Below are 25,596 nucleotides of genomic sequence, written 5' to 3'. Positions count from 1 at the left end.
CCACAGGTAATCCAGTATACTCTCCATCACTGGTAGGATAAAATCTAAACTGCTCAGCCATGACAAACCACATCCTTAATGAGCCGGTGTCTTCCTACTTCTCCATTCATCTCTCTCCACTCCTGTTTCTTCCTCGGTGCTGTCCTTACTGAATTACTGACTTGCAGTTCCATGACTGAACTTTACAGTTTCATACCTTTGCATATGCTGTTTCCCAGGTCTGGAAGTGGTCTTCCCACAGTGGTCTTCTTGACAAACTTCTTTTTATTCTTAAGACCCCAATGGAGGGGTGCCTGGGTGGCTCAGTCGTTGAGCATCTGCCTTCGGCTCAGGTCATGGTCCCAGAGTCCTGGGATCGAGCCCCACGTCGGGCTCCCTGCTCCGCGGGAAGCCTGCTTCTCCCTCTCCCACTCCCCCTGCTTGTGTTCCCTCTCTCGCTGTGTCTCTCTCTGTCAAATAAACAAAATCTTTAAAAAAAAAAGACCCCAATGGAAAGATTTCTTCCTCTGTGAAGTTTTTTTGATTATCCCCAGTAGAGTTGACCCTCTTGCACCAGCCCTGTGCTTTGAACTCACTTTTTAATTTAGTAGCTACAATATTCATCTATGTGTCTGTCTTCTCTGCTACACTTTGAACTCCTTAATTCTTTTTTTTTCCCTCCCCCCACCCTCCCCCCCCAAGTGCTCTGCCTAGTGTTTGGCTAATAATAGGTGCTCAACTCCCATTGAACAACTGAATAGATGAAAGCTTCTATAAGGCACTGTGCCTGAAGGCCATAGCATTTGTGAAATTGCTTACAAGAGATATGAGGAACCAGACCCCTTGTAATAGAGATATCATTTGTTAAATTCTACCCTGTGGAAAATGGTTATATAGGTAGGTTCCAACTGTGTTCCAATTCACAGCCTGTATTCCTTGTCATATCTAAGTGATTATTTGGCAGCTGTCTGTATTTCTATGTCCCAAGTATCTTTTCAAATGGATTCTGAATCTGGAAATGGTGTTGGACCTTGGCTGGATAGAATTCAGCTTTAAAAATACATATACTCATCTAGAATGCCTTCTTGCTTTGTTAGACTGTGAGCTTTTGAAGAAGGAAATGATTATGGGGTTGGGGATGGGCAAAGGGAAAGCTGGCCATCTTTCTGAACAGGGAATGAGGAGGAGTGAATTGGTTTCCTAGGAGATAAGGATTTTCTTTATTTGAAGTCTTTCTACAGAACGATTTCTGTACTGGTGTCTTCTCCTTAGTCATAAGGAGTTCACCATCAGAGATGCAGCTCAGAATTGCTTTCAATCAGCAGCTGCCAAAGGTGAGCTTAACCTTCTTGGTCCTTCCTTTCTCTACAGGAGACTAATAAAGGCAACTAATAATACAATTGCAATGGACACTTGAGTTACTTGATCACTAGGACAGGAACCTTTCACATTAAATCTGCTGGTAGATCACAAGCTCATCCCCCCTCCATATAATTTCTAAAACAGTTGCCCCACATACTGCCTTCTGAGCCACTTTCTCCCACCAGGTTTTCTCAGATTCCTTGAAAGGAAGGATGCACAATAATCTGTTAGCTCAAGGACTTTAATGTCAGTAGCATCTCCCTTCCAAGGAGTCTCTTGGCTTCAGAGGAATTAAAAGGAACCTCTTACCTAAAAGAGATTGTGACTCTACCTTCCTGTGTACCTGTCATCAGGCAGAGTCAAATTCCTTTGTATACAGCTTTTATTTGTCTTAATTAGTTGGAGGTAACTGAGTCTTAGGTAAAGCCATGCAGAAGCTAGAATCTACCCTAGCCCCTATTTTAGCATTTTCCCCACCTCCAGTGATGACTACTCTTCTCCAACGTCAAAGAAAGATTTTATACGGACACCACTAAAGGACTGCACTGCAGTAAACATGTTTCTAAGTGCTTGTTCAGCTCACATCTCTCTGCTTTGAGGACTGTCACTCTCTCTCTCCCTTACGTGGGGCCCCACCACTCACCTGAGTTCTGTAAGTACCTGAGCTTCTGGTATCTGTTGATTCAATTAAGGCGGATTTCTAACTTGAGCTGAGCTAGGTAATTCTCCCTCCCCATGAGTTTGAGACCAAGAAATGCTAGTTTCTAGCTGAGCTGGCTCTGTGAATGGAGAAGATACCAAGTCAAGCATTGTCTAGTAGCCATGCAAGTGGTTGGGGGAGACAGAGACAAACAGACAGACTGACAGAGAAAGAGAGAGGCTGAAGAGAGGTGGGAACATTTAGTGCCATTTATACAGATCCCTCAGTGAATGAAGTTTGTTGTTCCAGTCACTGGTATTTTGTTTCAGAGTCACACTGAAACTGTGAAGATAGAGGGGGTGCTTGAAGGGAAAAGGATTGTGGTTAGTACAAACGTTGCCCAACTCTTCCTCTTCATTGTTTGGACCTTGGAAGAAGAAACCAGAACTTGGCAGTTTCCACCATAGAAAAACAACAGCTTGAGCAGGAGAGCTGTATGGTGTCTGGAGCCCTTGTGTAGAAAATTTTGTAAGGAAGCTGCACATTTAGTTACCCTGTGAGCCCTGACCTTCTTAACCTGGAAAGCATGAAATCTGCCTGCAGGGCCTGCTCAAGTTCAAGTGGAGGTATTTATGGTGCAGCACTTGCCACGGAAATGACTATTTTCTGCAAATATGGCCGATTTCTGCAGTGTTCCCAGCCAAGAGGTGCCATGAACTTTCTTCCTGTGCTTTCGAAGGCTTCCCCTCGCCCTATCCTCTCTGCTTACTTCCGGTACTTACTGCCCCCCTCTGCTTCCTCTGGTCTCCCAGGAGATCCAGACCGCAATGTTAGTTATTTTTGTTCTTCACCGTGAAAGCTGTGTCCGATCTGGAGCCACTAGAAGCGTATTATCAAGGACTACTCAGCACAGTACGTGTGCCCGGAGGTTACCTTCCTACATGTGCCCTGCGGCTCCGGTCAGGTGTGGCTTCAGGACCAGGATCCCGTTGCGCAAGCGTGCAGGCCTTCGGACTGCGGCGCTGTCTTTTACTCCATGCTGGTTCCCTCTGCCTCCAAACTGCCATCCTGAGTCCATATTCAGTATCCCCTCGGGCTGCCTTTGCCTAGCATCCAGCTTCCTTCCTGGCCTTCTTGCTTGCCCCTCTCTTCTCTCTTCCCTTTTCCTGGATGCATGGTGATCAGGGAGAGCTGTCTGTCCACAATTTGCCTCCTCCAGAGCAGGAACTTCATGAGGGGAGCAGTATAGTTGCTCTGCACAGTGACATCTCAAGGGTGGGACAGAGAGGAGCAGAACTTGACAGTATGACCAGGGGCACCAAAGACCTCAACTATGGGTTGTATTAGGTAGGGAAAGAATACTGAGGGGCGCCTGGGTGACTCAGTCGGTTAAGCAGCTGCCTTCGGCTCCTGGGATCCTGGGATCGAGCTCCACATCGGGCTCCCTGCTCAACGAGGAGCCAGCTTCTCCCTCTCCCTCTGCCTGCCACTCTGCCTACTTGTGCTTTCTCTCTCTCTGTCAAATAAATAAATAAAATCTTAAAAAAAAAAAAAAAGAATACTGAGACAGAACAACATGTAGCAATAGCTTTGGAGCCAGGATTCTGGTCTTTCAATGATGCTGGGGGTAGGCATTGACAAAGAATTCAGGAAAGCTAAGAATATTGGTGTATTTTGTTAATTCCAGAGAACAAACAGGCTAGAAGTTATGCTAATTTTAGTAATTTATGAGAATGACTTACCCTTTATAACTAATTACTGCGTTACTGTAACTATTATGCACATCATTAATAGGTGTCAGACTAATTTTAAGTTTTATTTGATCACAGTGCTAAATCCCTCACATGCATACTCAGTCTCTGTGCGTGACATTGGCTTTTGCTCACAAGTTTCAATAATTAGGAGAAGCACTATTGGAGATTGGATTAGGACAGATCATGTGGATATGGTAAAACCATTATTTATTGATTTAACAATGTTGCTGTATTTCAAAATGATATGGGTACAATTACTACATGCGCTCCTAGATTTCATTGAAAAGATCGGGCTTGACCCCCATTCCATTCTATTCCATTCCGTTCTTCTGAAGCCACACTGTCTACTAGGGACATGTGGCTATTTAAAGTACTTAAATCAGTTCCTTTGATATACACATTTCAAGAGGTCAGTAGCCATCTGTGGCTGGTGGCTAGTTACTGAACAGTGAACATATGGAGCATTGCCATCAGTGTAGAAAGTTCTGTTGGGCATGTGGCCAGAATCTTGGTGGTGGTGAAAGTTAGTCCATCTAGCTTTGGCAGCCTATCTCATGAAATGACTAGGTCAGCGGGCTCTGAATTTTCAGCATAGAGCCAGGAATCAGGGAACCTCAGGGCCCCAGCTGTGGGGGGAAGGCAGTGAGTGTAGCAGTGACAGAGAGGAATAGATTCTCTCTCAAGAAAGCCGCAATAGCATGTCAGGGAGCTAGACAGGTAGTGGGGAGGAGCTATCGCAGGCTGTGTGGATCCCATCACTGCTCACCGGGAGCAAGTTGCTATTCTTTCCTGTTGCCTTGTTCAGTGGGATACAGAGAAGTCACATCCAAATTAGCTCAATTTATTGGTTTACAGTGGTTGGAGTATTGTTCAATAAACAATTTGCAGAGTGAATAAATGACATAACAGAGAGCAGATTTTTATAATATCAACAACTTTCATGCATACAGAGATTTACAGTTTATATACCTCTTCAATGCAGTTTTTCATTTGATCCTTATATCCATTTAAAGTGAGTAAGAAACCTATTCTCTTTCTTTTGCTGATGAGAAAGAGTCAGGGCTCAGAGAGGTTTTTTTGTTTTTGTTTTTGTTTTTAAGTAGGCTCCACACCCAGAATGGAGCCCAACATGGGGCTTGAACCCAACAACCCTGAGATTGAGCCCTGAACTGAGATCAAGAGCCAGATGCTTAATCGACTGAGCCACCCAAGCGCCCCAGGGCTCAGAGAGTTTAAGACATTTACTCAGGATCGCCCAGCTAGCAAGTGGCAGAATTGTGACACAAATTCAGGGTTTACGACTCTAAATGACATGTTCTGTTCCATTGCATGGCCTCTTCGTGCCTTTTTAATAAGCGTATTTCCAGCAGCATATTGCTGATGTGGTAAGATTCAAGGAGCCTTTGACACTTAGGGTTTCCCAGGGACCAGTTGATTCGACTTTGATAGGTTTTTTAGGTTGTTGGCATGAGGCATGGTTTTTATTGTTCACATTTGCCCGAATCCATGCTTTCAGGCTTTCATAGAGAGACTGCCTGGCGTTCTGAAGCCATGACTTTCACACTGTGTCCCCCCAATTCCAGTAGTTTCATGGAGGGACTGCAGAGGCTGCCATGGGGGTGGGGCTCAGTGGGGAGGCCTTGGGTTTGGGCTCTAGGCTGCTCAGGGCTGATATGCTTTCAACTATTTTTATATTTTTGACATTCCACAAAAAAAAATTTCGCTTGAAAAAGGTTCTTTTGCTAACGATTAGAAAAAAATCACTGTTCTAAAGGATTTTTGTGGCAGCTTGCTTCCTGTGACAAGAAAGTGGGGCAAGCTGAACTCTCTGCCCAGGCATCATCCAGGAACAGGATTCATCTGTAGACCAACACTTTCTTTCTAGTTACAAACACCCCCTAGAAGTTCAGAGTCTCCTGTACCCTATGGAGCCAGCCCTCAGGCAGGACCGGGGACAGAGGACCCCTGCCTTGGGACCAGAGAGCCTGTCCTTTGACAGAGCTGCCCTATTGTCTCACTCTGCCACTTGGCTCTCATTCTCTTCTCAGGCAGGAGTCCTCCTCCACACCGGAGCCCACAGCACCTGCCACATCCTCCCTCTGTGACTTGACACTGGTCCTAAGCTACCAGCTTCACCTCAGTGACCACCAATCCGGGCCTCATCTTGCGTGCTGGGTTCTGTTGTCGCTCACGGAGTTGCAAAGCCAGGAACTTTCAAGAAGGTTGGAGAATTCCCTGACTGCAGCTTTTGGATTCCTTGTCCCTCCCTTGAATGTAAATACACTAAAACGGATTGACTAAGCCTGGATTTTTACATTACAATTCTGTCCCCGCCTAACATTTACGCTATAATTAATCTGAAAGCTCTTAATTTTTTCATTGATAGATCTGAATAAGCATGATGCTGTAGTCAGCACAAAAAAGGGAAAATGAGGTGTGTCGTGTGGGAACTGGAAAATAAGGTTAACTTGTGAGAGTAAAAGTAAAAAAAAAAAAAATCCAACAGTAGTGGATGAGATCAGCATTTTTAAAATTGATACATCTTGAGGAATAATCAAGAGATCGGGGCTTAGAGGGCCATACCAGTGTGGTAATACTGTGGTATAGAGAGCAAGATGATGAAGGCAAGGTTTCAGCAAGATGAAATGGTACCACAACCTTTCTTTCAGTTTTATTGAGAAATAATTGACCTGTAATACTGGATAACTTTGAAGCATACAGCATGATGGTTTGATATGCACATATTATGAAATGATTACCACAGTATGGTTCAGCTGACATCCATCTTCTCATACAGATAAAACAGTAAAAAGAAAAAAGAAAGAAAAAAGGAAAAAAAATTCTCTTCGTGATGCAAACTCTTAGGATTTCCTCTCTTCACAACTTATTCTATGTACCACACAGCAGTGTTAGCTCTAGTCATCATGCTGTACACTACATTTCCAGTACTTTTTAAATCTTATAACTGGACATTTGTAGCTTTTGGTCACCTTCCTCCAAATCACCCTCCCCCCACCCTCTGCCGCTGGTATCCACAAGTCTGACCACTCTTTCTGTGTTTTTTTTTCTTTTTTCTTTTTTGATTCCACATATAAGTGAGATTATGCTGTATTTGTCTTTTTCTGTCTGACTTATTTCACTCAGCGTAATGCCCTCAAGGTCCATCCATGTTGTCACAACTGGTAGAATTTTCTTGTTTTTTAATGGCTGAGTAATAATTCATTGTTTGTCTATACAGACTAGAACTTCTTTATCCATTTATTCATCAATGAACACTTAGATTATATCCATGTCCTGTCTATTGTAAATAATGCTACTATGAACATGGGGGATGCAGTGTTTTCATTTCCTTTGCATGTATTCCCAGAAGCGGGATTGCTGTATCGTATGGTATTTCTATCTTTAATTTCTTGAGGTTCTTCCTTACTATTTTCCATGGTGGCTATATCAGTTTATATTCTCACCGACAGTGCACATCCATGCCAACATTTGTTATCTCTTGTCTTTTTGATGATGGCCATTCTAACAGGCATGTGGTGATATCTCACTGTGGCTTTAATTTGCATTTCCCTGATGACTGGTGATGTTGAGCATCTTTTCACATCTCTGTTGGTCTTTTTGTATATCTTCTTTAGAGAAATGTCTATTCAGGTCTTTGCCCATTTTTAACTGGGTTGCTTTTTTGCTCTTGAGTTATATGAATTCTTTACATTTTTTAGATATTAAGATTTTAAGATATTAAGCCATCTCATATATGGGTATGGCCTTATCAGATTTAGGATTTGCAAATATTTTTTCCCATTCTGTAGACTGTCTTTTCACCCTGTTGATGGTCTCTTTTGCTGTGTAGAAACTTTTTAGTTTGACGTAGTCCCACTTGTTTATTTTTTCTTTTGTTGCTTGTGCTTTAGTTAGTCATATCCAAAAAGGCATTACCAAGGCCCATGTCAAGGAGCTTTGTTCCTATGTTTTCTTCTAGGAGTTTTATGGTTTCAGATCTTTTATTTAAGTCTTTAATCCATTTTGAGTTAATTTTTGTGAGTGGCAGAAGATATGGGTCCAGTTGCATTCTTTTACATGTGAATACTCAAACATCCCAGCACTATTTATTGAGAAGACTGTCTTTTCTTCACTGAGTATTCCTGGCTCTCTTGTCAAATATTAGTTGACTGTTTATGTTTGGGTTTATTTCTGATTTCTTGATTCTGTTCCATTGGTCTATTTGTATGTTTTTATTTGCCAGTACTATACTGTTTTGATGACTGTAGTTTTATAGTAAAGCTTGAAATCTGGAAGTGTGATGCCTCCTGCTTTGTTCTTCTTTTTCAGAATTTCTTTGGCTATTTGGGGGTCTTTTATGGTTCTGTATAAATTTTAGAAGGTTTTTTTGTTTTGTTTTTGTCAAAAATGCCATTGGGATTTTGATAGAGATTTCATTAAATCTATAAATGGCTCTTGGTATTATTGACATTTTAACAATATTTATTCTTCCAATTCATGAATATAGGATACCTTTCCATTTATCTGTGCCTTTTTTGATTTTTTTTTTTTTTTTAGTCAACATTTTACCATTTTCAGAGTAGAGATCTTGGATCTTTTTATGTAAATTTATTCCTAAATATTTTATTGCTTTTGATGCTGTTGTGAATGGGATAGATTTTTATATTTCTTTTTCAGAAAATTCATTGTTAGTGTATAGAAGTGTTATTGATTTTTGTATGTTAATTTTGTATTCTATAACTTTATAAATTCATTGACTAGATCTACCATTTTTTTGTTGTTGTTGAGGTTTTCTATACATAAAATCATGTCACATGCAAATAGAGACAATTTTACTTCTTCCTTTCCAATTCTGATACCTTCTATTTATTTTTCTTGCCTAATTGCTCTAGCCAGGATTTCTAGTACTCTGTTGAATATGAGTGGGGAGAGTGGGCACCCTTGTCTTGTTACTAATCTTAGAAGAAAAGGTTTCAGTCTTTTACCACTGAGTATAATGTTAGTTGTGGGCTTCTCATATATGGCTTTTATTATGTTGAGATATATTCCTTTGTTACCTAATACGTTAAGAGTTTTAATTATGAATGGATGTTGGATTTTGTCAGATACTTTTTCTGCATCTATTGAGATGGTCATATGGTTATTTTCTTTTATTCTACTAATGTGATGTGTCGCATTGATTGATTTGTGTATGTTGAACCATCTTGCATCCCAGGGATAAATCCCACTTGATCATGATGAATGATCCTTTTAATGTGCTGCCAAATTCAGTTTGCTAGTATTTTATTGAGAATTTTTGCATCTATATTCATTGGGGATATTTGCCTGTAGGTTTCTTTTCTAGTAGCATTCTTTTCTGCTTTTGGTATCAGGATAATACACATTTCATAAAATAAGTTTGGGAGTGTTCCCTCCTGTTTGACTTTTTGGAAGAGTATGTGAAGAATTGGTGTTAATTCTTCTTTAAATATTTGGTAAAACTGGGGTGCCTGGATGGCTCAGTGGCTTAAGCGTCCAACTCTTGGTTTCAGCTCAGGTCGGGTCATGAGATTGAGCCCTGTGTCAGGCTCCACGGTCAGTACAGAGTCTGTTTGAAATTCTCTCCCTCTCCCAGTGCCCCTCCCCGCACTTGCATGCATTCTGTCTCAGATAAATAAATAAATAGATAAAGAAATAAAATCTTTAAAAACAAACAACAAACAAATAAATATTTGGTAAAATTTATAGTGAAGTCATCTGGTCTTGGGCTTTTCTTTGTTGGGAGATTTTTTATTACTGATTCAATCTCCTTACTAAAAATTGGTTTATTTTTATTTCTTCCTGGTTCAGTCTTGGTGTTACCGCAATGTTCAAAAGTACAACCCAAATCATTCCAGGAAACAGATGAACAACTGAATTATATTTTACAGTAGTGACAAGTCAGAGATCTAAACTGACCAATGGTTGCCCTGTTTGGGTATATATTTTGTATGTTGGGAGGGGGACAAAAACCTACAGAGGGATTTTAAGTCTCCAACACTGTCCAAAGAATCTAGAATCTAGACACTGGATCTCTAGGGCATAGAAACATTTTAGTCATTGGGAGAGGTGGACTCTCTGGATGAATAGTAAAATTTTATCTGGCTTTCCTAGAGCCTAGGTGATGTGTTTGACTTTTTGGCCACAAGGCAAAGAGGAGACAGTCATGGTTTACTTCAACCAATGGGATTTGTTATAAGATTTTGGGAGAACTGGTAGGTGGTTTATACTCAGGACTCCGAAATGACTTTCAATGGCTGGAGGCCTCTCACTCCATTAGTTTTCCAGGTGGTTAGCTTGGTTCTTCTGGCTTTGTTTCATTCTCTACCTGCACATATTATATACTTGCAAACTAACAAAATTTCCATTTTTTCCCTACATCATAGCTTCTAGAAAAACATTGTTTCTTATGTCCTAAGACTTCTCCTTATTTTTTCTCTCTCTCCATATATGTTATATTTAAAATCTCAAAGGAAAAGGATCTTAGTTGCCATCTAATACAGGGACACCTCCTAGACTTCTAGATGATGGTCCATCTCTGTAGTCTCAAGTGTAACAAAGAATAGAAATATATTGATAGGGAAAATTTCAAAAAGTAAGACCTCAGAGGCTTTTTTGAAGGGTAATAAAATTGGCAGGCACCTAGTAGAATCTGGTCAGTACAGTGATTGTTCCACACACCTGTCCTACTATCTTTGTTCTGATTCACATTCATCAAGTAGCCTAAGGTTTATTAATTTAATCTACTAGACGCTCTGTCACTAAGGTTTTCTAGCTAGTGGACATACATACTTTAATTGCTAAAAAGAAGTGTTCCAAATTTATTTATTTATTGATTTGAGAGAGACAGAGAGAAAGAGAGAGAGAGATAGAGAGTCAATGAGCAAGTGAGCACAGGGGGAAGGGCAGAGAGAGAGGGAAAGAGAGAATCTTAAGCAGGTACCACACCTAGCATGGAGTCTGATGTGGGGCTCAATCTCATGACCCTGAGATCATGACCTGAGCCAAAATCGGGAGTTGAACACTTACCCCACTGAGCCACCCAGGCATCCCAGAAGGGTCCCAAATCTAAATTAATGAATTGAGTTTTTGGTGTATGTGATGGTTATTTTTATGTGTCAACTTGGCTGGGCTTTGGTGCCCAGATACTTGATCAAATATTGTTCTGGATGTTTCTACAGTGGTGTTTTGGATGAGATTTACATTTAAATTGGTGGACTTTGAGTGAAGTGGATTGCCCTCATAATGTGGGTGGGCCTCATCTAATCAGATGAAGTCCTCACTAGACCAAAAGACTGACCTTTCCCCAAGCAAGGAGTTCTACAAGCACACAGCCTTTGGACTTGAACTGCAATATTGGCTCTTCCCTGGGTCTCCAGACTGACAACCCACTCTGCAGATTGTTTCCATAATCACATAAGCCAATTCCTTAAAATAAATCTGTTTAGATACACATCCTCTTGATTCTGTTTCTCTGGAGAACTCTTATTAATGCAGCTTATGTCAAGTCTCTTGTGAGTTTATTTAGCATGGGTCAGTTTTCTTAAGTTCATTCTACTTTAGGGGCTCTAAAAACTCACATTTATCAAGCAGTTGTCATCTTTGGTTAAAAGCTTTCATCTTCTTGCTCTCTAACTAAATTCATCTCTTTTTGAGACATTCAGTGATTTATTTAACGCTTATTGAAATTGCTTGAGATTCTTAGATTTAAGTTTCCATAGCATTGTAAAGTGAGATTCACACTCCCCAAATAGATTTTAAGGGACTGATGGACATCATGGCTCCAAGTATTAGTCAAGTTTGAACCCAGAAGGTTATTATATGTTGGAAATGGGTGGCAAAACACCAGGTGGACAGGGGACTGATGTCTCTAAAATTTTGGTTATTCTAACCCTTTCCTCTTGTTGCTTTAACAAATAACCACAGAGTTAGTGGCTTAGAATAACACAAATTTATTATCTTACAGTTCTGAAGGTCAGAAGTCTGAAATGGGTCTCGTGGGTCTAAAATCAAGGTGTCAGCAGGGCTTCATTCTTTCTAGAGGCTCTAGAGGAGAATCCCTTGCCTTGCCTTTTCCAGCTTCTGTAAGCTGCCCATGTTCCTCGGCTCAGGCCTCTTTCTAGCTAGCAATTGCATCACTAAGACCTACACTTCCATTGTCACATTTACTTCTCTAATTCTGGCTCTCCAGCCTCTCTCTTTCACCTATAAGGACCTTGGTGATTACATTGGCCTATCCAGAATAATCTCTCCATCTCAGGATCCTTAACTTTGTCACATTTGCAAGGTTCCTTTTGTATATAAGATAATATATTAGCAGGTTCTTGAGATTAGAATGTAGACTTTTGGGTGCAGGCATTATTCTGTCTGCCAGTTACATCATTTTCTGGTTACATATTTTTAATAAGCATTTAGTGTGGCTGGACCCTAAAAATTGAAAATAAAGAAAATAGAGTCATTTTGAGTTACATTTAAAATCAATACATAACTTACAATAAAGGTACGGAAAATCAACTGAAATGGATGGGGTTACTTGTAGGCAAACAAGCCTTCACTGTAACCTCCTTAATGTGAGAATTAAATGTAGAATTAAATCAAATTAAAGAAACAGGAAAATAACTTAGGTACATATTGGCAGTACTAACTAAACAAACAAAAGGAAAGACACTCAGATACTGGACTTTGATTGTTTCAGTCTGTGGTAAGTAAGTCCTTAAAGGGAGAATGAGCCAGGGTTTCAGTTTTTATATTTCAAGAACACAAGGCTCATTGGCAAGTCCATCCCTATGGTAAGATTGTATATCAGGCTAAGGACTTTGGTCAGTGAATCCTAAACTGTATCTGTAGGGTAATATTGTTTCATGAGATACTGATAATTATTCTATAAAAACAAGAGTCAAATTTATTCTAGAAAATTTGCCTATATGAACCCTTGTAGAGTCATAATTCACATCTGCAGACCAAAGGAAACGTAAAGTTATGAAAGCTGCTTTACTTGGTTTAATTTAGAGTTTCTCAACTTCACTTGATTACTGAACCTTTTGTTGTTGAAAGATCTGTCTAAGTGTCTCACAGCACATAACACCTTTTGGGAAAAGATGCATTAAAGATTTGATTTATCTACTTCCTATCATTTTGAGTCTGTGCTCACAAAACCACCTTTTGATTTCTGTGTGGTTGGACCACTAGAAAAAAAAATGCTTTTATCAGGCCAACGTGATATTTATTGTGCGTGTGGTGGTGTCTTCCTCACTGTAAATCAACACACCAGCATTTCATGTTTACTTTTGTCTCATGTGCCTTTTAGTTAGTTAGCGTGAGTCGTTGGCTTTTACATCCAAACTTCCATTTACTTTCAAATGCCTGTCTACTCACCAATATCTAAAGAGGAATGGTAGCCAGGACTTTATCTACTACTAGAATGAAGGGTGGGAAATAATAATGAGTTCTGGACTCCACAAATACTTTTCCTGGTGGCCTGACTTCATGGGAATTGCCTGGACTGCTTAGGGAGATGAGTGGATCTCAAAGCCAAACATCAAAACGAAGGCCTAAGATTACCACATATTTCTGTCCTCAGGCAATCAGTTTATTTTTTTTTCTTCCTAATAACTAATAGGATAATAGCATTAATCTATTATATATGGTTACTATAAAGTGTATTCATACTACTTCTCATAAAATGATCCTTCAAAGCTTGGAGAGAATACAGGGTTAGGGAGGGCCAAAAGTAGATCAAAAATAACAGGTAGTTTAATTTTAAAACTCAGCCTGTGACACAAAGATCTTTTATAAGAGCGAGTTAATGTTAGAACCATTAGGCTTTCCTGTTAATGCACTCAGCTGTAGCTAGACTCTAATAGATACTGTGATTTGTACTAAAATCCTGAACAACTCAGAAAAGAAAGAAAGCTTCGAGAAAGTTCAGATAGGAGTAATCAAGTATTAGATTACAAAAATCCTGGAGAAAGATGAAAGATCCAGAGTAATTTAGCCTTTTTAGAAAATAAGATAATTATCATCATAGAAATAAATAACACATACATAATTCATTAAAAACTAAGACATTTAAAATCTTTTTTTTTTTTTTTTTTTTTTTTAGAGAGAGAGAGCAAGGGAGAGGAAGAGGGAGAGATAGAATCCCAAGCAGACTCCCTGCTGAGCATGGAGCCCCCACACAGGGCTCGATTGATCTCACGACCCTGAGATCATGACCTGAGCTGAAATCAAGAGCTGGATGCCCAACTGACTGAGCCACCCAAGAGCCCCCAAAACCTGAGATGTTTTGTTCATGGTAAATAAAACCTTGGAATAGCCTTGCAGTTTCCATTCTTGCTATCATTCCTCCTTTGAGTCCTGAATTTACTCAAGCAGAGTATTTCCCTCTTCACAGTACTGTGCGTCCAGATTCTGCCTCCCCAAACCTCTCCATCTTCCAGTTACCACCTTATGAGGGTAAGTCTGCAGATTCGTTCTTCATCTGCTTCTTAGGACCTGACATTTGAGAATTTTCCTTCTTACCAGTCTGTCCTGGCCTACACTTACAGCTCCTCTTTGTCTAATTCTTTGCTAAATTTTGTCCTAGCTCTCATCCAATGAGAAAGAAGGAGTTTCTACCTCCTCCCTTTCTTTTGGTGAAAGAGGAGGTTGAACAGGAAATTCCACAGGGCACAGTCCTCAGTAAGACCAGGACTTATAGGAAAAAGATGGAATGACACAAGATCTAATTAGATCAATGAGAAAGCATATTTCCCTAAGAAACATTTTGTTAACATTTCCTATCTATTGTGCATAAAAAAGTTCAATTTTAATGTTATATTAATAAGATTTTTTCATTTTTATTTTAGAAAGAGTACGATTAAACACAAAGAATTCTACGTGTGATTTTAATAGTCCCAAATTATAATGTAAGTATTAAATATTAATATCAAGTTTTCACAAAATTTCAAAATTGTACAGTCAAATGATTCTAAATCAATACACATTTGGTGCAAAACATGCTGTGCTTTAAAATATTTTTTATTAGATTTATTTATTAGAGTGTTTTTTACCATGATCTAGACATAGATTGAAATTTAACCTTTGAAAATTCAGTTATTTTAGAGGTACAGCTTTGAAAATTGAACTTTTCTTATTAATCTCAGAAATGACTATATAAATGGTTTTAGTGCCTACAATTCTCCTTTCTCCTCTCCAAATTAGAAAATGACTATGGCATCAAAGGCTACACTTAATTTCTTTTTTAAAAAGTTATTTTATTTTATTTTAATTTTTTACTGAGTACAGTTGACACACAATGTTACATTAGTTCAGGTGTACAACGTAGTGATGCAACAGCTCTATACATTAGGCTATGCCCACCAGAAGGCTGTACTTAATTTCTGAGCACTCAAGAAAATTTTACAGAGCTTTTGGGGAAACTCAAGAAATACATGTGTCTTGATACCTGCATTTCTTCTAGTAGTCCTGCATATGGGATTGGAATAGCATGGTTACATTTGCCTTACTTTCAGTTCTTCAGTAAAGCTTCATTTATTGACAGCTATATTTTCCAATATGGTAGTCATCAGCCAAATGTGTCTATTAAGCAATTGATGTGGCTAGGATGAACTGAGATGTGCCATAGTGTAAATGCATACTAGATTTCATAGACTTAGTATGAATAAAATCTGCAAAAATTTCATTAATGATTTTTATGTTGATTACATATTGAAATGATAATATTGTGACTATGTTGGGTTAAATTACATTTATTACTTGAATTACTCTTTTTTCAATTAAAAAAAATATTTTATTTATTTATTTTTGTGAGAGAGAGAGAACGAGTGCATGAGTTGGGGGGAGGGGTAGAGGGAGAAGCAGACTCCCCACCGAGCGGGGAGCCTGACGCAGTACTCGATCCCAGACCCTGGGATCATGACCTGTGCTGAAGGCAGATGCTTAACCGACTGAGCCACCTAGGTGCCTGGGGAATTAATTTTACTCTTTTAAAAACTTTAAAAATCTGTCTGCTAGAAAACCTAAAATTACATATGTGGCTTCCATTTACGGCTCACATTTATATTTCTACTGAACAATGGTGATCTAGAGCCATTGTGCAATAAAACATTTTGCATGTTTATATTTTCCAGATATATTTAAATATTAAAATGTTCACCGTATCAGTTATTTTTGTGAAAGTCTTCCTAAATGAACTATACTTCTGCATCTTCTTAATCAGAGAAGCAACTTAATATAGCATTTTCTTGATAAGTCAATGTCATCATTATGAAGCTTAACATTTTTTAATATTGTGTTTTATTAATGCCTTCATGAGTTAGTTAGGAAGTGAAGCTTATAGGGCTATTGCTGTCGTGTATAAAACGGCTGCTGGTTGATGTGTGATTATAGTTGGGAATTGGGCTGTGTTTTTCTTTATGCTTGTATTTGCTTCGTAGGCATACCCTTTTGCCCTTTCCAATGCCAACCTGTATGTCCCTGATCATTTAAGGAAACCTAACAGTTTTCTAGAGAAAGTAGACAAGTAGCTTATAAGGTCTGTAGCTTTGACAGAATTGTAGGTCTTAGGTCCATGGTAGGTTCTGCTTCTTCTGTAGATGAAGATCATAGGTTTTATTATAGCTTGTTTTCTTGGAAGGCAGAGATTTTTTGGGCCTCTGGATTAGTGGTTATGAATGAGATATTTGTGGCTGCTGGAAGTCTTCCTACTAATCTATTACCTACAGTGAGGCCTTTTCAAATGACATTAAAGTTTATGTATACAATTTTTGGAAAGAATACATAAAATATATAAGGGATTGGTAGGGAGTATCTAGAATTATTCTGAGGACTTTTGTTTTTTAAAAGATTGCTGGGGGTCCAAGCCACAATTGCTATGTTCAAGTGGGGCTACACAGGCTAATGGAGAATGAGCTATACACATGTGAAATTTGAACCTGGCTTAGCAGTTTAGCTTAATGTTGGTTAGCTATTCACCTGAAGGCTTTCTTCACATTCCTTATAGTTGTAGCTCAGGCTGTTTTGTGTACTGCTGCTATTTCCCAGCAGTCCACAGCTCTGTTGCATGGCTTGATGCTGTGCTTTGATATGTTCTGATAGCATTTATCCTGCTCTCCTTTCTTGTGATTTTTCCGACATCAGCTCTCTTATACAATAGCTCTTGGAGTGTCCTGCTGTCTTCTATTCTCTGCATACACACATTCCAAGGGTACATCAATATGAGGACTATTTCAATGCCAAGACTGACAATATTTTTTATGATGCAGGTGTGAGATCTGATTTTTAAGTTAACATTCTTAGATCTGGGAAGTGGCGTTGTTCCCTAACATACAGATGCCTATTATGACCCGTATCACATTACGTTATAGCATCTATTTATTGGTGAGCTCTATCATTCAAGTGAGGGATAGCAGGATGCCTTGTGCTGGCCCTATAATGTTGTAGGTATTCTGTTGCAGATATTGGTGAATTAAACTGAACTGATGAATCTGCTCAAGAAGCTCCCTGTGCTGTGTGCAAAAGATACAGAGCTTCCAGCAAAACGGAAGTTTAGAATGCTTTCTTGCATTCTATGCATTCTATGGATCCTCAGTTTGTAATGCAGAGTAAGAGAGTAATGCTGAGTTAGCGCTGAGCTTGGTCTGTCAGGCTCATAAAAGGCACAGTGACTCGGGGAGATGGGTTAGCCCGGTGATGGGTATTAAGGAGGGCACGTACTGCATGGAGCACTGGGTGTTAGACGAAAACAATGGATCGTGGATCACCACATCAAAAACTAATGATGTATTGTATGGTGACTAAAATAACATAATAAAATAAAATTAAAAAAAGGGCACAGTGACATTTTTCATGTACTTCTCTACTTCTTTGTCAATAACTCCTAGAAGCAAATGGCTCTTTCAGGCTAACACCTGGCCCATTGCTCTCTCTTGACTCTGTAGAGAGTTTCATGATAAATCCATGCCACTTGTTTCATTATCTCTTCATGGCATTTGATAATGCTTGTAACCTAGACATTACCCTTCAGCCTGGATCCATTTAAAAGGATGTACAAAGCAGAGCTTGAGACTACTTTCTTTTATGGTCGATGTGGAACAGGTTAGATAGGATACCATCTATTATTAGGTGACTACATAAGTCACCATTGCAGCATAACAAACAATGCCAAAAATCTCAGTTGCCTATAATAATAAATATTTATTTTCTCATTTATGCATTTGAAGGTTAACAGGGTTTAAGCTGGGGTTTTCCTGAACTTGACTGAGCTCAGCTGGGCTTGGCTTAAGGCTCAAGGTTGGATACAGATCCCCTTCATGCTTCTTTATTTTAGGACCAGTGACTATCCAAGGTATGCTCTGCTGATGATGGATATCAGGAGGGGAAGAACCCCAAGTCAAATCATGAGAGTACCTGTAAAGCCCCTGCTAATATGTCACTGGATGAAGTAAGTCACATGGCCAACGCCAACATTGATGGGGCAAAGAAATACAGTTTTGCTACTAGGGAGAGCTACTACAGAGCCACACAGTACAGATATTTACAGCTCTTGTTGAGTGAAGAGGTCGATGAAACCTCTCTGCAAAACAAAATCAAATATATAACTGTATAAAAATTTCAATAACAATCACTTCAGGACTATGGAAATTGAACAAAGGCAGATAATAGTTGAGAAGTATTGATTGAAAAAATAACTGAAGAATTTTGTGTAAGAAACTGTGGGAATATGCAGCTTTTTTTGGGTTGGAGCTGCTTCCATGCCTCCCCTAGCCCAGGCTGGTTGTTCAAAGCTGTAGTTTTATGAGGGTGGTGCTGGTCATGAACACCAGAAGTTTTGTTCCTGAGTGGACAGACTCAACTTGGGACTGGAGACAAAAACCCATGGCTCTGTCATTTAAAAGTGGCAAGCTCTGTAGGAAACAAATGGTAAACTCTATAGCTTTGCTGGCCTGAGGCTCTGATTCTATTTGGGGCAAGTAGCAGATCAGCTAATAATTTAATGGGGAGATTTTAGAAGTGAGAGAGCCATAAAAAGGCTTAATACACTTTCCACACATTCCTGGCTGATCTGGGACTGTGAACTATGCACATGGCCAAAGGAGACCAAAAAGAATTTAGTGGAAAGTAAAAGCCCAGGCATACTTAAGAACTCTCTGAGCTATGAATATGTTCCCCAGTCTACACACAGATTGATTGGCAGAGATTGGAAGTGCTTTTGGACTTGAAGTCTTTAAGCAAACTTCAACAAAAATCATTAGCTGATCACTAAGCTATTAGTAACACAGGGGTGAGCTCTAATAAGGCAAGCTGAAAAATAATGTTAAAAACACAATTTCAAAACCTAAGTAGAAACATTAGGAACTATACACATTGTGGGAGACAGATTCTGCAGTTTAAGTTCATTCAAGTTACTTTAAAAATTCCTTCAGAAAAATCACTAATAGATAAAGCAATTTCAGAATTGCTACATTAACTTATCTAAAATGTCCAGTTTTCAACAAAAAAAATATGAGAAATTCAAGGAAATAAGAAAGTGAAATTCATATACAGGACAAGTGGTGAATAGAAACTGAATCTGAATGGGCCAAAAGTTTGAATTTAACAGATAAAGACATCAAAGCAGGTATTAGAAGTGTGTTTGAAGAATTTTAAAAAAGCCAGGTACAAAGAAGTAAAGGAAAATATGGTGAAAATGACTCAAAAATAGGAAACCTAAATAGAGATATAATCTATAAAAACAAAGAGAAATTCTAGATTTGAAAAATACAATAACTGAAATGGAAGGTTTACTAGATGGGTCAACAGAAGATTTGAGAAGATAAGAGAAACAATTAGTGTATTTGAAGATAGATCAATAGAAATTAATCAATCTAAAGGACAAGAAGAAAATAAGATTGAAGAACAGTGAACAGAGACTCAAAGACCTGTAGAACAATGTTAAGCCTATCAACATACTTGTAATGGTAGTCCAGGAGGAGTGGAAAGAAAGGAGGAACTGTTTTTTTGAAAAAATAATAACCATGAACTTCTAAGTTTGATGAAAAAACTTAATTTATAGTCCAAGAAGCTCAATGACTACCAAGTACAATAAATATGAAGAGACCTACACCTAGACCCATGATAATAAAAGCTACAACAAATCAAGGCAAAGACAAAGTCTTGAAGCAGCAAGAGAAAAATGATTCGCCATGTCTGGAGAATAACAGTACAACTAATGGCTGACTTCTCATAAAAATAGGGGATCTAGAAAGCAGTGGAAGAACATATCCAAAGTATTTATAAGGAAAATAAAGTCACTGACCAAGAATTTTTCTATCCAACAAAACCATTTTTCAAAAATGAAGGCAGAATAAAGACCTTCCCAGATAAATAAAAACAGACCTGCCTTAGAAGAAATTCTAATGACTGTCTTTCAGGCTGAAAGGACAAGGCAGCAGATGGTGACTAAACTCCAGAGGAAAGAATGAGGAACTCTGAAAATGTTAAATATGTGAGCTAACATAAAAGACTATTTATTATTTTATTTTTTTCCCCCTTAATTTCTTCAAAAACAAGGACCATTTGAAGCAACAATTATAATGCTATTTTGGGGGGTTATAGGTATAGATGTAATATGTATGACTAGCACTAAAATGAGAGGAAATATGTCAAAGCAAGGTGGCTGTATATTAGTATTATTACTATTACCATTATTATTATTGTTAATTATTATTATCCTGAAGCAGAATGTGATAAATTGAAAATATATATCATAGTCCTTAGATGGACTATTAAGAAAATAATTTTTAAAATATAGCCAACAGAGGAAAGAGCAAGATCCAACTATATGCTGTCTATAAAGACCTACTTTGTATTCAGAGACATAAGTAGTTGCCAAGTCAAAGGCTGGAAAAGCAAATAGTAACCATTGAAGAACTGGAGTGGCTTTATTAATATATAAAAATAGACTTTAAGACAAGAAGTATTACTAGAGACAAAAGAAAACATTTCATAATGATAAAATATTTGATACATCAGGAAGAAATAGCAATTATAAACATATGAATACCTAACACCAGCACCCCAAAATACACTTAGCAAAGACTGACAGAATTAAAGGAAAATAGATAATTCAATTCAATATTGTAGTGCTTAAAATTTCAGTATTCCTCTCTTAGTAATTGATAAAAGAATGAGATAGAATATCAGTCAGGATATTCAAGACTTGAGCAACAGTAGCAACCAACTTGACATAAATAACATAGTAGACTCCATCTAACACCTTTTAGAATATATACTCTTTTCAAGTACACATAGAACTCTCATAATAAACCATACTACAGGGCATAAAACGAGACTTAAAATATGTTTTCTGACTACCACAAAATTAAATAAGAAATCAACAACAGGAAGCAATTTTGGATTTCCTAAATATTTTGAATTTCACAGTATACTTTAAGAAAAACAATGAGTGAAAGGTGAAATCACAAGGTACATTAGAGAATATGCTGAATTGGATGAAAATGAAAACCTAACATATAAAAATTTATGAGATATAGCTAACAGATTGCAGAGAGGGGTACTTAAAACTTTAAGTTATTATATTAGAAAAGAAAAAGATCTCATACCAACAACTTAAGCTGCCATTGCAAGAAGCTACATAAAAATGAGCATATCAAACCTTAAGTAAAAGAAAGAAATAATAAAGACCAGAGAAGAAACAAGTGAAATAAAAATTAGAAAAACAATAGAGAAAAATCTGTGAAAACAAAAGTTGGTTCACGTAAATGACCAACAAAAATTAATAAAACTTTAGCTAGAGTAACAAAGAGAAAAAATGAGAAAAGACAAATTAACAAAATTAGGAATGGAAGTGAGAATATCACCACAAACTTTACAGAAATTAAAAGTATTAAAAGGGAATATTATGAACCACTTTATGCAAACAAATTGGACAACATAAGATGAGATGGTTAATATCTTGGAAAGATATGAATTACCAAAACCATCTCAAGAAAAAATGAAATCTGAATAGACCTGAAATGCATAAGACATTGAATTACTAAGAATCTTCCTACGCCCAGGTGACATCACCATTAGATTTTATTAAGTATTTAGGGAAGGCACAATACCAATCCTTTACAAATGTTTTTAGGAGAAAAAGGAGGAGGGAAAACCTCCCAATTTGTCCTATAAGGCCAGTATTAGTGTAAAACCAAAGCCAGATAAAGATAGCACAAGAAAACTATAAAGCAATTATTTCTAATGACATAAATGCAAAAATCCTTAACAAAATATTAGCAAATTGAAATCAGCAATATATATAAAGATTATATACCACAATCAAATAAGATTCATCCCTGGAATGCAAGAATGATTTTACATCTGAAAATCAATGAATATAATATACCATATTAATAGAATGAAGGACAAAAGTTGCATAATTTTTTAAATAGTCACAGATAAAGCTTTTGATAAAATCAATACCCATTTAAGATAAAAATCCTCAATAAATTATGAATAGAAAGGAACTTCCTCTACCTGATAAAGGGCATGTATGAAAAATCTACAGCTAACATTATACTTAATTGTGAATAACTACAGTCTTTCCCACTGAGATTGGGAATAGGGCAAGAATACCCATTTTCACAACTCTATGCAATGTTTTACTGAATGTTTTAGCCAGTGTGAAAAAGCAAAGAAAATAAATTAAAGGCCTTATGCTTTTGTATGTACAACAGCCTAAAATTATATGTATGTATATGTTAGCACTAATAAATGAGTTTAAGAAGGCTGCAAGATACAAAATCGATATATAAAAATCAATTTTAGGGGCACCTGGGTGGCTTAGTCCGTTAAGCATCTGCCTTCGACTCAGGTCATAATCCCAGGGTCCTAGGTTTGAGCCCCACATCAGGCTCTCTGCTCAGCCCGGAGTCTGCTTCTCCCCCTGCTCATGCTCTCTCCCTTGCACTCTCTCTCTCTCAAATAAATAAAATCTTAAAAAAAAAAAATCAAAATCAATTTTATTTCTTTACGTTAGCAATGAGCCATCTAAGAATAAATTTAAGAAAGGAATTCAAGTCAAAAAATGTTAAAAAGAAAAAAATTCTTAGGAATAGACATAACAAAAGAAGTGCAGGAGCTATATACTAAAATAGAATAAAACATTGCTGAGAGAAATTACAGAAAATCTAAATTCATGGAGAGATAAATTGTGTTCATGGATTATAAGACTTCTTAAGATGGCAATTCTCCCCCAAATTATCTATAGACTTAATATAAGCCCTATCAAAATTCCAGCAGGCTTTTTTCTAATAGAATTTGACAAGTTGATCCTACAGTTTATATAGAAATGCAAAGAACCTGATTAGCAAAATAATTTTGAAAAATAAAATAAAGTTGGGGGATTGACACTGTCTGATTTCAAACTTACTAAGGTTATAGTCATCAGTGTGGTATTAGAATAAACATATAGGTCAATGGAACAGAATATAGTTTATAAATAATTTCTAAGATTTATGGGGAATTGATTTTCAAAAAAGATGCAAACACACTTCAATCAGGGAAATAATACTCTTTTAACAAGTTGTACTGAGACAATTGGATATCCGTATGCAAAAAATTTTTAAATGAACTTAGATCCTTACTTTATACTGCGTACAAAAAACTTAATTCAAAATGGATCAAAGACCTAGAATAAGAGTGAGAACTACAATACTTCTGGAAGAAAATAAGAGAAAATTTTTGTGACCTTAGGTTAGGGAACACATTTTATTTTATTTATTTATTTATTTTTAAAGATTTTTATTTATTTACTTGAGACAGCACAAGTGCACCAGCGGCGGGGAGCAGCAGAGGGAGGGGGAGAAGCAGGCTTCCCGCCGAGCAGGGAGCCCGACGCGGGGCTCGATCCCGGGACTCCGGGATCAGGACCTGAGCCGAAGACAGACGCTCAACCACTGAGCCACCCAGGCACCCGAGGCAACACTTTTAGATCTGATGTGAAAACAATCTGTAAATGACAAAACAGATAAATTGGACTTTATCAAAATTAAAATATTTTACTCTTCAAAAGACACCATCAAGAAAATGAAAAGACAAACCACAGACTAGGAGAAAATATTTGTAAATCATATATCTGATAAAAGACATATTCAGAACATATAGCTCTTACAACTCAATAATAAAAAGACAAACAACCCGATTAAAAAATGGACAGAAGAACTAAGCAAACTAAGTCAATCAGAGAAAGGCAATTATCATATGATCTCACTAATATGTGGAATATAAGAAACAAAACAGAGGATCATAGGGGAAAAGAGGAAAAATAAAACAAGATGAAACCAGAGAGGGAGACAAACCATAGGAGACTCAATCATAGGAAACAAATAGGATTGCTGGAGGGGAGAAGAGTGGAGGGATGGGGTAATTGGGTGATGGACATTAAGGAGGGCATGTGATGTAATGAGCACTGGGTATTATATAAATATGATGGATCATAGGCCTGTACCTCTGAAACTAATAAAATATAAATATAAAAAATGTTTAGAAAAATGGTAAATTAAAACTAATTAATATATAATTTTTTGGTTTTTAGTCTATTTATTAAAAATTATTATGATGATAATTTTCATAATCATATGTCAAAGATAAATTAATTTAAATAAAAAATACAGCACCTGGGACAATGGACTTTTTCTTTTTTTTTAACTGGACCTACAATTTCTTTTTACTTTATTAAATTTATCTTTATTTAAAAACCAAGTTTAAAATATAAAATTAATTTGTAATGGACAGAAGATTTGAATAGGCATTTCACTAATGACATGCAAATGTCTAATAAGCACATGGAAAGATAAAAACACTTGTATTGTTTACAATTTTGATAGTGGAAGAATTTCTTCTCTTTTTCTGGATTGTGGCAGCAGAAGCAAGATAATGAATAGCACAGAAGTGGTAAGTGTCATAGTGAGAGGTATATTTTGCACGATCACTGTAACTCCTAAGTCTGAGTTTCAGAAATTGACGTATGGTGTATGCTGAAACTCCGCTCCACTTTCCAACTAAGGCTCAAATATAAAACTCTGCTGTATCACAGGCTAGTAATTGCTTCTGCAAGTGGATTATCCTCTTATTCCTTAGTAACCAAATCCTTGCAATGGGCCCAGCTGAAAGCTTTATATCCTAGCCTCCATTGCACCATCGATGTGGCTAATGAGATATAATGGAGGAAGACTTTTAGGAACACTCCTTAGGAGTGAGGGGATGAGCATTCTTTCTTTACTCCTTTCTTCATGGGCATCTGATAGCTAGAATTTATCAGCCAGATTGTGAGTAAGTCTTGAGAATGGAAGCTATGCGATGGGAGGGTTGGAAGAAAGATACAGTGAACCTGGGCCTCTAAAGACTTTGAAAAGTCACCATGGTGGCTCTGGTCTGCCTATATACACCTTCTTTTAGATTTAAGGGAGAAACAATTCATTTCTGTATTAAGACTCTCTTTGTTTTTTCTGGAATACACAGTGGAGTGTGATTCCTAAAGTATCCATCTGCTAAGCACAAGAGAAAGATGAAATGTCCCTGATATCAGAAGAATAAAGCACCTGATTCAGGAATGGTTGCCATTATGAAACAACATCTCAATAGGGCAGCTCTTATAGAATCCACTTTATCTGATGCACTTCCAATATTAGTTAGAGATAAATGTTTATGCTTATGAATCGCAGAGTCATAAACGGCTCTGAAGGGAAGCTGGTCTAAATACTAAACTTCTGAAATTGAAGTCAGAGAGGACAATTCTGTTTCCCATGCTGTGTCCCCTGGGGATTTTGTTAAAAACAATGCTAAATAAATCCCGCTTCTGAG

General features: G+C 37.6%; 1 long non-coding RNA gene across 1 annotated transcript; it reads left to right on the top strand.

The window, feature by feature from the left end:
- The first annotated feature begins 1,862 nt into the window (after positions 1 to 1,862).
- On the top strand, positions 1,863 to 17,540 carry LOC118524321 (uncharacterized). Its single transcript, XR_013448531.1, has 5 exons — positions 1,863 to 1,993; positions 5,784 to 5,957; positions 13,856 to 14,208; positions 14,601 to 14,660; positions 17,211 to 17,540. It is a non-coding gene; the product is annotated as an uncharacterized LOC118524321 (long non-coding RNA).
- The last annotated feature ends 8,056 nt before the right edge of the window (positions 17,541 to 25,596 follow it).

This window comes from Halichoerus grypus, chromosome 6 (genome assembly GCF_964656455.1).
Source record: "Halichoerus grypus chromosome 6, mHalGry1.hap1.1, whole genome shotgun sequence".
Taxonomy (NCBI): domain Eukaryota; kingdom Metazoa; phylum Chordata; class Mammalia; order Carnivora; family Phocidae; genus Halichoerus; species Halichoerus grypus.
The sequence above is the reverse complement of the archived record's forward strand: the minus strand, read 5'-3'. Positions and strand labels throughout refer to the sequence as shown.